Here is a 15,548-nt window from a genome sequence, read left to right as displayed (position 1 = left end):
AAGGGAAACGACATGTATTGTATTGTTGCCATTGAGGATAAAAAGATGGGGTTTATATCATATTGATTGAGTTTATCCCTCTACATCATGTCAGCTTACCTAATGCGTTACTCTGTTCTTATGAACTTAATACTCTAGAGGCATGCTGGATAGCGGTCGATGTGTGGAGTAATAGTAGTAGATGCAGGCAGGAGTCGGTCTACTTGTTGCGGACGTGATGCCTATATACATGATCATGCCTAGATATTCTCATAATTATTCACTTTTCAATCAATTGCTCGACAGTAATTTGTTCACCCACCGTAATACTTATGCTATCTTGTGAGAAGCCACTAGTGAAACCTATGACCCTCGGGTCTATTCTCTATCATATTAATCTTCCGTCAACAAGCTATTTCCATTACCTTTTATGTTGCAATCTTTACTTTTAATCTTTATCATAAAACACCAAAAATGTTATCTTATCATCTCTATCAGATCTCACTCTCGTAAGTGACCTTGAAGGGATTGACAACCCATTTATCGTGTTGGTTGTGAGGTTCTTATTTGTTTGTGTAGGTACGAGGGACTTGCATGTGGCCTCCTACTGGATTGATAGCTTGGTTCTCAAAAACTTAGGGAAATACTTACGCTACTTTGCTGCATCACCCTTTCCTCTTCAAGGGAAAACCAACGCAGTGCTCAAGAGGTAGCAAGAAGGATTTCTGGCGCCGTTGTCTGGGAGTCTACGCACAAGTCAAGACGTACCAAGTACCCATCATAAACTCGTATCCCTCGCATTACATTATTTTCCATTTGCCTCTCGTTTTCTTCTCCCCCACTTCACCCTTGCCGTTTTATTCGCCCTCTTTTCTCCGTTTCCCTTCTCTTTTCTAGTTCGCCTCTTTTTGCTTGTTTCTTGTTTTCTTGTGTGTTGGATTGCTTGCTTGTCACGATGGATCAAGATAATACTAAATTGTGTGATTGTTCCAATACCAACAATAATGATTTTATTAGCACTCCGATTGCTCCTCTTACCGATGCTGAATCTTGTGAAATTAATGCTGCTTTGCTGAATCTTGTCATGAAAGATCCGTTTTCCAGCCTTCCTAGTGAAGATGCCACTACCCATCTAAAATACTTTGTTGATTTATGTGATATGCAAAAGAAAAAATATGTGGATAATGATATTGTTAAACTGAAGCTATTCCCATTTTCTCTTAGAGATCGTGCTAAAACTTGGTTTTCGCCTTTGCCTAAAAATAGTATCGATTCATGGAATAAGTGCAAAGATGCTTTTATCTCTAAGTATTTTCCTCCCTCTAAGATCATCACTCTTAGAAATGATATTGTGAATTTTAAGCAACTTGATCATGAACGTGTTGCACAAGCTTGGGAGAGGATGAAATTAATGATATGTAATTGCCCTACACATGGTTTGAATCTTTGGATGATTATACAATTTTTTTATGCCGGATTGAACTTTGCTTCTAGAAATCTTTTAGATTCGGCCGCGGGAGGAACTTTTATGGAAATCACTTTAGGAGAAGCTACTAAACTCCTATATAATATTATGGTTAATTATTCTTAATGGCATACTGAAAGATCTACTAATAAAAAGGTGCATGCTATAGAAGAAATCAATGTTTGAGTGGAAAGATGGATAAACTTATGAAATTGTTTGCTAATAAAAGTGTTTCTTCTAATCCTAATGATACGCCTCTGTCTATTTTGATTGAGAATAATAATGAATCTATGGATGTGAATTTTGTTGGTACGAACAATTTTGGTAATAACGCGTATAGAGGTAATTTTAATCCTAGGCCATTTCCTAGTAATTCCTCTAATAATTATGGTAAGTCCTACAAAAATTCTTATGGAAATTATAATAAGATGCCCTCTGATTTTGAATCTGATATTAAAGAATTTATTAGTTCGCAAAAAAAAATTCAATGCTTTGATTGAAGAAAAATTGTCTAAGATTGATGAGTTGGCTAGGAACGTGGATAGAATTTATTTTGATGTTGATTCTTTGAAACTTAGATCTATTCCACCTAAGCATGATACCAATGAGTCTCTCACGGCTATGAGAATTTCTATTGATGAGTGCAAATAAAGAACTGCTAGGATGCGTGTAAAAAAGATTGCTTTGTGAAAGCATGTTCTTCTAGTTTCCATGATAATAATGATGAAGATCTAAAAGTTATTTATGTGTCCCCTATTAAATATTTGTTTTGAAATATGAATCTTGATAATGATGGGACTGGAGATGAGTCAACTTTAGTTAGAAGGCGTCCCAATGATTCAGAGTTTTTAGATCTTGATGCAAAAATTGATAAAAGTGGGATTGGAGAGGTCAAAACTTTACATAGTAATGAACCCACTATCTTGGATTTCAAGGAATTTAATTATGATAATTGCTCTTTGATAGATTGTATTTCCTTGTTGCAATCCATGTTAAATTGGATTGTAGGTTCGTCATGGTCAAGTAACATGACCTCCAAAACATGATTACCATACCACTGTGGTGCGGATCTTACTCTAGTTGACCTACGCGGTTCGGTAGTAACTTGATCTGAAGTTACATGATCATCATCATTAGCTTCCTCGCTAATTGGTGTAGGAGTCACAGAAACAGATTTCTGTGATGAACTACTTTCCAATAAGGGAGTAGGTACAGTTACCTCATCAAGTTATACTTTCCTCCCACTCACTTCTTTCGAGAGAAACTCCTTCTCTAGAAAGGACCCATTCTCAACAACAAATATCTTGCCTTCGGATCTATGATAGAAGCTGTACCCAATAGTTACTTTTGGCTATCCTATGAAGACGTACTTCTCTGACTTGGGTTTGAGCTTATCAAGATGAAACTTTTTCACATAAGCATCGCAACCCAAAACTTTAAGAAACGACAGCTTAGGTTTCTTGCCAAACCACAGTTCATAAGGTGTCATCTCAACGGATTTAGATGGTGCCCTATTTAACGTGAATGCAGCTGTCTCTAGTGCATAACCCCAAAACGATAGTGGTAAATCGGTAAGAGACATCATATATTGCACTATATCTAATAAAGTACGGTTACAACGTTCGGACACACCGTTACGCTGTGATGTTTCCAGTGGCGTGAGTTTGTGAAACTATTCCACATTGTTTTAAATGAAGGCCAAACTCGTAACTCAAATATTCGCCTTCACGATCAGATCGTAGAAACTTTATTTTCTTGTTATGATGATTCTCCACTTTTGTCGGGGATATACCCCGCGGTGTAAACCGGCCGGAAGTTAACCCGGCCGGACTTGGCGGTTTATCTGAAGACCCCGCTGACACTTGGCGAGTTACTGGCGACCCGCCCTGACCTGGCGGTTTACAAGCAACCCACCTAGTCATTATGACTCACTGGTGATCCGGCGTGCGGGATCGACGGATGACAAGGCCCAAAGCCCAGAAGGCCGGTTCATGCTTAACGGTGGGCCGATTTAAGAGGAAAGGCACGAGAAACATTATCTTACAAGGAGCTAAGACCTGGACTTGTATCCGGTTTATATTAGAGATAGACTAGTCCTAATCCTAAGAGGACTCCACATGTAAACCGCCTCTTCAACATATATAAGGAGGGGCAGGGCTCCTCAAAGGGGGGAAGATTGACAAGTTCCACAAGTTGGACAAGTTAGGTTTAGACAATAGCTCTCGAGATAGAGCACTTTTGTAACCGTGATCATCATCATCAATATCAATGAAGCAGGATGTAGGCTTTTACCTCCACCGTGAGGGGCCGAACCTGGGTAAAACATCGCGTTTCTCGTCCCGCTCAACCCCTCTCAAGCTACCACATAGATGCGTTGGCCTCGCGACTAAGTCCTGACACCTAGGACATCTGTCGTGACAATTCCACGACAGTTGGCGCCCACCGTGGGGCCTGCGCACGGCGGTGTTGAGTTCCTGGAGGGATCTCTCATAGGGATCGAGAGGTTTGCAATTTTTTCATGAAAGAAAAGCCGATTTGGGAAGATCTGCATAAGCGTCAAGTTCATCAACCCAGATTTATATTTGATGAGATTCAATGTTCGAGAGAAATTAGGATTTGGGTCGAGATCTGTTAACTACTGCAAATCGCCGAGATGAAGCGGTCAAATCGCCGGAATCCTCGTTTTTCATCTGATCGAACAATCAAGATGCACATGTACCAAGGAATCGGGCCAGCTGCAGTATTTTCACGTGAAGGAATCATACTGTTTCAACTAGTAGTCGATCGGATCGGCTGGTACAAATTCACGTTAAAAAAAGGGAGGGGCTGTGACCCGAAATTGGATACGACCATGATTCAGAGACGGATACGGCCACGATTGTGGTTTCGCTTCGAGCCTGGTCGTTCGCGGCCTTGACTCAAAAAGTGGCTGCCCCACCAAAGCTGCGGACTCACGCGGCCTGCTAAACTGCCATCTGCAGTTGCAGCCACGCCTCGGAACGGTCGCTGACCGCTGCTCAGACCACCCGGCGTTGACTCGTCGAGCCGCAGTCACCGTAAATCGCCTCCATCCACTGGACCAGAAGCTCAATTCCACACTGCTGCTGAGTTGCCACATCGATCCGGCCTCGCGGGCCTCACCCTGCCCCTGCTATCTTTACTAAACCGCCAACACGGCCACAAGTTGTCGTGCCTCATCAATTCGTCGTCCCACTACGGTCCTGTGCTAAATCGCCGGTGCCTCTCCATCGCTGTTGTGGCTCAAACTGCTGCCCACATTTCGGCCCAGAGCCGGCCTGCCGCCCCGTCGACTTGCCCCGTTGCTCAGGGCCCAACATCTACATGGATTCAAGGACGCAGCCTTCGCCGTGGTCGACAGTGCCGGTTTATCACCTCGCTCGTGCTCTCTGCTGGCTCACACCATTGCGTGCCCCTTCCGCGCAACCCGCGCTACAACGCCATCGTCGCCTCAGAGCAACTCACCCCCGAGTCACCGCTGGTTCGGGCCAAACCGGCCGTATCCGAGCCGCCGTATCACCTTTGTGGTGAATTGCCGCACCGGCTGGCCTCGAGTCGCCACTTCCATGGCCGACCACGCCCTCCGCCGGACTCTGCTTCGTCACGCGATGATCCTACCATAAGCCCGGTTGACCCGCCCAGAGCCGCATCGACCTACAGCTGCGCCTGAGCCGCCTGATGGCCTCTTGAGCCCGCCTCTGTTGACCCGCTGGGCCGACATGCCCTTGCTGGGCAAGCCTTGTCTCACCAAGTGAAAAAAAACTTTTGATTATATCAAAAGATATACGAGGCATTCCCGAGGATAAATATGCTCCAATTTCTTGGAGTGAAGGTTATACAAACTACGGCAAACTCTGGCAAGGCCCTTGAAAGGATCAACACAAAAGTTCTTGGTTATCTACAGACGCCATATAATGATCATCTGACGCCTAAAAATCAGGTGATATTTATCTTACATATTTTGTTAAATACATGTTGATTTCCTTCGACAAACAACTACTCTGCCCTGCTATATTTTTTGTACGCAGGAGAATGATTTACTGCAAATATGGTTTATACCACGGAGACGGAGCACGTACTGGTAATATTGCACCTGGTATGCATATGTTCCTCGTTACCTGGTAAATGGATGTGCGCGAGCCGCCGCCCTTGCAGCCCGGACTACTTCAACTCACCGGGACCATCCCCGCAAATTAACTCGCTCGTCCACGCCGGCTTACAATGCCGCGGTCGACTCATCTGTCCGAGCTGCCTTTGATGCTACGGTCGTCTTTGTCGTCCGTCTCTCGCAGCCTGATCTACATCAACATACCGGGCCGCACCTGTCTGCATGAGCTGTTTATTGGGTATGAGCAAGTCACAGCTTGGGTAGCCCGGTTTTCTTTCAGATTGGACACAAATTATCATCAACTGCCGTTTGCACTGGATGGTTCAATGGGCAAGCGCACAAGTCGTCGCCACTACAGTTTTGATTAACTTCAAATCGCCAGTTGGAAGGAACCATTGGCCGAGTTGCTGACACGGCTCATACGGGATCATTTATAACCCGCCGCAGTCACCTCAACCTTCTGTGTATTCACATCGTACTATCAACGCCAATGATACACAAGTTATGCCGGTTTATATCACGGTCAAATATGGCGAATCTCAAACCAACTCCTTGAGTCACCTTGAGACTTGGGGGCTACAATGATATGACTTAGCGAACGTTGCCGGTTTTCAGTGAAGTCAAGAACCCCAATACGTTGGAGGGAAAGATAACCCGGTCCCGGATTCACACCGTGCTGTCAGAAGGTTTCCGGATTAGAAAGTATATGACAGTTACAAAATCCCAGCTCAATGAAGAAGTTTCGGGTCATCAGAAAGGGATTCCGGTTTACAATCCGGTACAAGGGAAATTTGCTCTCCAATAAAGCTCTCAAGCTCTCAAATCCGGTTTAATAATTTCTGGTTCAAAAAGGAATTAACTTCTCGCAAGTTCGAGTTTAAAGGCCGTCAGAAAATTTCCGGCTAAAAATGAAGATTCCGGTTTAAAATCCGGTTCAAGGGAAAGATGTCTCCCACAAAGCTTTGAAGGTCTCCATATCCGGTTCAAGAAGAATTTATCTCTTGCAAAAAGTTAAAAATTGCAAAAGAGAACCTGCTGCCATGATGCACGGTTCAAACATGGGTATCCCGCCTTACTGGCCTGACATATTATTGATCACATGGGGGCTTCTGCTTCATAAAGCGGGGTCTCTGTTCTTTTACATCATGTGTGGTTACACGGAGTTGTTCTAAAAGCGGCCTCCGGTTTACCCCTAGAGTTCGCTTTTTAAAAGCATCATGTTATATTACTTGGAGGTTTGGTCGTGTCCGAACCAATACCATACCTCTTGATAGGCGAGAGCCACCAGATCACTTGGGGACTTGGTCACGTCTGAACCAGTCATGCCTCTTGATCGGACTAAGGCCACAGAATCACTTGGGGGCTTGGTCGAACCCGAACCATTGCCATGCCACTTGGTCAGCATAAATGCCACAGTTTCATTTGGGGACCTGGCTGACTAGAACCATAGTTACACCTAACGGGAGCTTGGTCGTGTTCGGCCATGGTAACGCCATTTGATCAGCTCAAATAAACCTTTTGTGAAAACGGTTTTGTCATTGCTTTTGCTTCTCACTTTTCTTTGCAAGATACTTTTTTCTTTTTTATTGCGTTTTTTAAACCGACAAAGTTTTCAACCAATCAATTGACGGAACACAGTTCACGTCAATCCGGAGACTATTTGCCCGGTTTGATCCTTGTTGTTAACATCCTCTTATGGAGTAAACCGGTGTTTATCAACCCGGCTCGGCTTTCAACTACAAGTTGTCAGTACAAGTCACCAGTATTATATATGGTTAAACCGATGTTTATCACAACCCGGCACGGTTTTATCATAAACCGGCATAATATGGAAGGAGTTATCAGTACTCAAGATTGGGGTTATCACCTTTACTACAAAAAGTTGGTAAAACCAACAATGTGATTCAATGTCACAGGTATGATATATTTCATATTTGATTATTCTTAAAGTGCAGCCTTGGTTATAAACCCGGGTTATATGTTGGGCATTATGACCCGTCTGGCGGTAAACCGCCAGGACACTTTAAACTTGTTGTATGCAGAAACAGGTTTGTTAAACCGGCCTGGCTTTGGACTATAAGTAGCCAGTATATATATTTGGATTGCGCCATTGGAATCATGCGCTTATAAATCATTGGGTTATATTATTCAAATAGCCAAACTTGGCTGAATTTCCATTATGATGTTGAATGAATAAGGTTTTCATACCGGATTATGTTATCTTGAATAGCCAACATGGCTGGATTTTATTATGGTTATTAATAACAGGTATTATTGAGGTTTTCAAAGTCGCTTTAGCGCAATGGCTATTATATTGTCAATGGATATGGTTTATTTTACAATTGAAGGAATAGTCCCGAGTTGCTGCAGGTTCACGACCCGGCACTTGGGGGCTACATTATTCAACTGAAGATTATATCAAATATGCAAGTCTCATGTCGCTGCAAGCATGCACCATGACACTTGGGGGCTAATGCAAAGTCATTTTTTGCTCACCTTATTGAAGACCCGACTCATCACATTGTAATGAACCGGCCCTTGGGGGCTACTAATTGCTCCTGTCAACAATTCAAGGTACACAAGTTTTCGTCCATAATATTGAAGGATTCATTGCTTAGTTGGTAAAGCACAAAACTCTTAACCTTGTGGATGTGGGTTCAAGCCCTACGATGGAAGCTACATTATAAGATGTTATTTTCATTGAAGTATATATCAAGTCCCGGTTCAGTATTATCTTACTAAGCCGGCCCTTGGGGGCTACACATCACTGCTCAAGTCTACATGATTATATTTATAAAGTCCCTGCTAATTATTGCATAATGACCCGGCCCTTGGGGGCTACACTGATTGAAGTTTTTATAAGCAATTGCAAGTCCCAGGTTGCTGCAAGCATGACAACCCAGCACTTGGGGGCTACATATATGGAGTATTCAGTTTATATGATTGAGATGAACAAACCGGATTTCTTCAAGGTTGAAACACTTATTGGAGCAAGTCTTAAGTTATCACTATGTTCTCCTCTTAAGACTTGGGGGCTACAGGTATTATGCATATAAAGGAGGAACATCTTCATTTTATTAGTTTTGAGGAAATCAGGAAGATCAATTACATGACCCGGTGTCGATAACAATTATGACCCGGCGCCATCAATATTTATAAACCGGCCATTTTGGTAATATTAAACCGGCAAGTTTTACATCTTCAAACCGGCTAAATATCAGATAAGTATTTTCAGACCCATATTTCTTAAACCGGCGGAGCTGAGTCAAAGGAGTTATTCTTCACAATATTTCTCAGTGACAAGCCAATGTCGGCAAATTGATCATGAAGCTGGTCTATTGACCCGGATTTCCCAGAAGGAGGAAATAACAAGGACTTAAGGATGATCAGGTACCGGTTTACAAAAATTCTTAACCCGGAGCATAACCTGTCAAATTTGTTCTTGTGTTTATTTTGCAGCATAAGTTTACCATGAATAAATCCAAGCTAAACTTGGGGGCTAATGTCGGGGATATACCCCGCGGTGTATACCGGTCGGAAGTTAACCCGGCCGAACTTGGCGGTTTATCTGAAGACCCCGCTAACACTTGGCGAGTTACTGGCGACCCGCCCTGACCTGGTGGTTTACAAGCAACCCACCTGGTCATTATGACTCACTGGTGATCCGGCGTGCGGGATCGACGGATGACAAGGCCCACAGCCCAGAAGGCCGGTTCACGCTTAACGGTGGGCCGGTTTAAGAGGAAAGGCACGAGGAACATTATCTTACAAGGAGCTAAGACCTGGACTTGTATCCGGTTGAGATAGATTAGTCCTAATCCTAAGAGGACTCCACATGTAAACCGCCCCTTCAACATATATAAGGAGGGGCAGGGCTCCTCAAAGGGGGGAAGATTGACAAGTTCCACAAGTTGGACAAGTTAGGTTTAGACAATAGCTCTCGAGATAGAGCACTTTTGTAACCGTGATCATCATCATCAATATCAATGAAGCAGGATGTAGGCTTTTACCTCCACTGTGAGGGGCCGAACCTGGGTAAAACATCGCGTTTCTCGTTCCGCTCAACACCTCTCAAGCTACCACATAGATGTGTTGGCCTCGGGACTAAGTCCTGACACCTAGGACATCTGCCATGACAATTCCACGACAACTTTGCTCTGAAATACTTTGAAAATTTTCAAATGTTTAAGACTTGTGTTTCATTAAGAAGATATACCCACATCTTACTCAAATCATCTGTGAAGGTCAGAAAATAACGATATCTGCCATGAGCCTCAACACTCATCGGATCGCATACATCAGTATGTATTATTTCCAATGAGTCAGTTGCTCGCTCCATTGTTCCGGAGAATGGAGTCTTAGTCATCTTGCCCATGAGACATGGTTCGCAAGCATCAAAATGATTCATAATCAAGTGATTCCAAAATCCCATCAGCATGGAGTTTCTTCATGCGCTTTACACCAATATGACCTAAACGGCAGTGCCACAAATAAGTTGCACTATCATTATTAACTTTGCATCTTTTGGCTTCAATATTATGAATATGTGTATCACTACGATCGAGATCCAACGAACCATTTTCATTGGATGTATGACCATAGAAGGTTTTATTCATGTAAACAGAGCAACAATTACTCTCTAACTTAAATGAATAACTGTATTGCAATAAACATGATCAAATCATATTCATGCTCAATGTAAACACCAAATAACATTTATTTAGGTTTAACACTGATCCTGAAAGTATAGGGAGTGTGCGATGATGATCATATCAATCTTGGAACCACTTCCAACACACATCATCACTTCACCCTTAACTAGTCTCTGTTCATTCTGCAACTCCCGTTTCGAGTTACTACTCTTAGCAACTAAACCAGTATCAAATACCGAGGGGGTGCTATAAACACTAGTAAAGTACACATCAATAACATGTATATCAAATATATCATTGTTCACTTTGCCATCCTTCTTATTCGCTAAATACTTGGGGCAGTTCTACTTCCAGTGACTAGTCCCTTTGCAGTAGAAGCACTTAGTCTCATGCTTAGGTCCAGACTTGGGCTTCTTCACTTGAGTAGCAACTTGCTTGCCGTTCTTCTTGAAGTTTCCTTTCTTTCCCTTTGCCCTTTTCTTGAAACTAGTGGTCTTGTTAATCATCAACACTTGATGCTCTTTCTCGATTTCTACCTTCATCGATTTCGTCATCATGAAAAGCTCAGGAATCGTTTTCGTCATCCCTTGCATACTATAGTTCATCACGAAGTTCTACTAACTTGGTAATGGTGACTAGAGAATTCTGTCAATCACTATTTTATCTGGAAGATTAACTTCCACTTGATTCAAGCGATTGTAGTACCCAGACAATCTGAGCACATGCTCACCGCTTGAGCTATTCTCCTCCATCTTTTAGCTATAGAACTTGTTGGAGACTTCATATCTCTCAACTCGGGTATTTGCTTGAAATATTAACTTCAACTCCTGGAACATCTCATATGATCCATGACGTTCAAAACATCTTTGAAGTCCCGATTCTAAGCTGTTAAGCATGGTGCACTAAACTATCAAGTAGTCATCATATTGAGCTAGCCAAACGTTCATAACGTCTGCATCTGCTCCTGCAATAGGTGTGTCACCTAGTGGTGCATCAAGGACATAATTCTTCTATGCAACAATGAGGATAATCCTCAGATCACGGATCCAATCCGCATAATTTCTACTAACATTTCAACTTAGTTTTCTCTAGGAACATATCAAAAATAAAACAGAGGAGCTAAATGCGAGCTATTGATCTATAACATAGATATGCTAATACTACCAGGACTAAGTTCATGATAAATTAAAGTTTAATTAATCATATTACTTAAGAACTCCCACTTAGATAGACATCCCTCTAATCATCTAAGTGATCACATGATCCATATCAACTAAACCATGTCCGATCATCGCGTGAGATGGAGTAGTTTTCAATGGTGAACATCACTATGTTGATCATATCTACTATATGATTCACGCTCGACCTTTCGGTCTCTAGTCTTCCGAGGCCATATCTGCATATGCTAGGCTCGTCAAGTTTAACCCGAGTATTTTGCGTGTGCAAAACTGGCTTGCACCCGTTGTAGATGAACGTAGAGCTTATCACACCCGATCATCACGTGGTGTCTCGGCACGACGAACTTTGGCAACGATGCATACTCAGGGAGAACACTTTTATCTTGAAATTTAGTGAGAGATCATCTTATAATGCTACTGTCAATCAAAGCAAAATAAGATGCATAAAGGATAAACATCACATGCAATCAATATAAGTGATATGATATGGCCATCATCATCTTGTGCTTGTGATCTCCATCTCCGAAGCACTGTCATGATCACCATCGTCACCGGCGCGACACCTTGATCTCCATCGTAGCATCGTTGTCGTCTCGCCAACTAATGCTTCTACGACTATCTCTACCGCTTAGTGATAAAGTAAAGCAATTACAGGGCGATTGTATTGCATACAATAAAGCGACAACCATATGGCTCCTGCCAGTTGCCAATAACTCTGTTACAAAACATGATCATCTCATACAATATATATAGCATCATGTCTTGACCATATCACATCACAACATGCCCTGCAAAAACAAGTTAGACGTCCTCTACTTTGTTGTTGCAAGTTTTACGTGGCTGCTACGGGCTGAGCAAGAACTGTTCTTACCTACGCATCAAAACCACAACGATAGTTCGTCAAGTTAGTGTTGTTTTAACCTTCGCAAGGACTGGGCGTAGCAACACTTGGTTCAACTAAAGTTGGAGAAACTGACACCCGCCAGCCACCTGTGTGCAAAGCACGTCAGTAGAACCATTCTCGCTTAAGCGTACGCGTAATGTCGGTCCGGGCTGCTTCATCCAACAATACCGCCAAACCGAAGTATGACATGCTGGTAAGCAGTATGACTTGTATCTCCCACAACTCACTTGTGTTCTACTCGTGCATATAACATCTACGCATAAAACCTGGCTCAGATGCCACTGTTGGGGAACGTAGTAATTTCAAAAAAAATTCCTACGCACACGAAAGATCATGGTGATGCATAGCAACAAGAGGGCAGAGTATGTCTACGTACCCTCGTAAAGACCGAAAGCGGAAGCGTTTATCAACGCGGTTGATGTAGTCGTACACCTTCACGATCCGTCCCAATCAAGTACTGAACGTACGACACCTCTGCGTTCAGCACAGGTTCAGCTCGATGACGTCCTCGCCTTCTCGATCTAGCAAGAGGGGCGAAGAAGTAGATGAGTTCCGGCAGCACGACGGCGTGGTGACGGTGTTGGTGAAGAACAATCTTCGCAGGGCTTCGCCTAAGCACTACCAAAACTATGACGGAGGATAAACTAGAGGGGACGGGGTTGCCGGCACACGGCTTGGTGTTTCTTGATGTGTCTTGGGTGCTAGCCCTACCCCTCTATTTATATGTTGAGCCTTGGGGTCGAAACTTTGAGTAAAAGCCTCCACAAAGTCGGTTTCACCCAAAAGGCAAGAGTCCTTCTCGGACTCCAGGGCCAGACGCCAGGGTTCCCGGCGTCTGGACCCAGACGCCAGGGACCCTGGCATTTGGCCCCTGGACTCCGCAAAACTTCCTTTTGCACTTTCCAAAAACCTTGTGGGCTTTCCCCTTTGGCCCAAATAAAGTGTTCTTGTACCCCAAACATTTCGGGAAACATCTGGAACCCCTTCCGGTGAATTCCGGAACCCTTCCGGAGACCAAACACTATTATCCCATATATCAAACTTTATCTCCGGACCATTCCAGAGTTCCTCGTCATGTCTGTGATATTATCCGGAACTCTGAACAACATTCAGTTACCAAGATTCATAACTCATAAATACTATATCATCAACGAACATTAAGCGTGCGGACCCTACGGGCTCGAGAACTATGTAGACATGACCGAGACACTTCTCTGGTTAATAACCAATAGCGGAACCTGGATGCCCATATTGGCTCCTACATATTCTACGAAGATCTTTATCGGTCGAACCGCATAACAACATACGTTGTTCCCTTTGTCATCGGTATGTTACTTGCCCGAGATTTGATCGTCGGTATCTCAATACCTAGTTCAATCTTGTTACCGGCAAGTCTCTTTACTCGTTCCGTAATACATCATCCCATAACTAACTCATTAGTTACAATGTTTGCAAGGCTTATAGTGATGTGTATTACCGAGTGGGCCCAGAGATACCTCTCCGACAATCGGAGTGACAAATCCGAATCTCAAAATACGCCAACTCAACAAGTACCTTCGGAAACACCTATAGAGCACCTTTATAATCACCCAGTTATGTTGTGACGTTTGGTAGCACACAAAGTGTTCCTCCGGTAAATGAGAGTTGCATAATCTCATAGTCATAGGAACATGTATAAGTCATGAAGAAAGCAATAGCAACATACTAAACGATCAAATGCTAAGCTAACAGAATGGGTCAAGTCAATCACATCATTCTCCTAATGATGTGATCCTGTTAATCAAATGACAACTCATGTCTATGGTTAGGAAACATAAACATCTTGATAAACGAGCTAGTCAAGTAGAGGCATACTAGTGACACTCTGTTTGTCTATGTATTCACACATGTATTATGTTTCCGGTTAATACAATTCTAGCATGAATAATAAAAATTTATCATGAAATAAAGAAATAAATAGTAACTTTATTATTGCCTCTAGGGCATATTTCCTTCATTCATTACAGTACCTTGAAGTGGTGGTTTGTTTTCTTCTACTAACGGAGCTCAGGAGATTTTCTTTTAAGTTTTGTGTTGTAAAGTTTTCAAGTTTTGGGTAAAGATTTGATGGATTATGGAACAAGGAGAGGCAAGAGCCTAACCTTGGGGATGCCCAAGGCACCCCAAGGTAAAATCCAAGGACAACCTAAAGCCTAATCTTGGGGATGCCCCGGAAGGCATCCCCTCTTTCATCTTCGTCCATCGGTAACTTTACTTGGAGCTATATTTGTATTCGCCACATGATATGTGTTTTGCTTGGAGCGCCTTGTATGATTTGAGTCTTTGCCTTTTAGTTTACCACAATCATCCTTGCTGTACACACCTTTTGGGAGAGACACACATGAATCGGAATTTCTTAGAATACTCTATGTGCTTCACTTATACCTTTTGGGCTAGATAATTTTGCTCTAGTGCTTCACTTATATCTTTTAGAGCACGGTGGTGGTTTTATTTTATAGAAATTATTGATCTCTCATGCTTCACTTATATTATTTTGAGAGTCCCTTGAACAACATGGTAATTTGCTTTGGTTATGAATTTAGTCCTAATATGATAGGCATCCAAGATCGGTATATATAAAAAAACTTTCATAAAAAGTGCATTGCGAACTAGGAGAAGTTTGATACTTGATAATCGTTTTGAGATATAAAGGTGGTAATATTAGAATGTGCTAGTTGAGTAGTTGTGAATTTGAGAAATACTTGTGTTGAAGTTTGCAAGTCTCGTAGCATGCACGTATGGTGACCGTCGTGTAACAAATTTGAAACATAAGTTGTTATTAGATTGTGTTCCTTATGAGTGGCGGTCGGGGACGGGCGATGGACTTTTCCTACCAATTATCCCCCTAGGAGCATGCGCGTATTGCTTGGTTTTTGATGACTTGTAGATTTTTGCAATAAGTATGTGAGTTCTTTATGACTAATGTTGAGTCCATGGATTATACGCACTCTCACCCTTCCATCATTGCTAGCCTCTTCGGTACCATGCATTGCCCTTTCTCACCTTGAGAGTTGGTGAAAACTTCGCCGGTGCATCGAAACCCCGTGATATGATACGCTGTGTCACACATAAACCTCCTTATATCATCCTCAAAACAGCCACCGTACCTACCTATTATGGCATTTCCATAGCCATTCTGAGATGGAAAAAAATTATATGAGACCAGGTCTCACGGGCTAGCAGGTGAGACCCACCCTGATGGATG

This window comes from Triticum aestivum, chromosome 3A (genome assembly GCF_018294505.1).
Source record: "Triticum aestivum cultivar Chinese Spring chromosome 3A, IWGSC CS RefSeq v2.1, whole genome shotgun sequence".
Taxonomy (NCBI): domain Eukaryota; kingdom Viridiplantae; phylum Streptophyta; class Magnoliopsida; order Poales; family Poaceae; genus Triticum; species Triticum aestivum.
The sequence above is the reverse complement of the archived record's forward strand: the minus strand, read 5'-3'. Positions refer to the sequence as shown.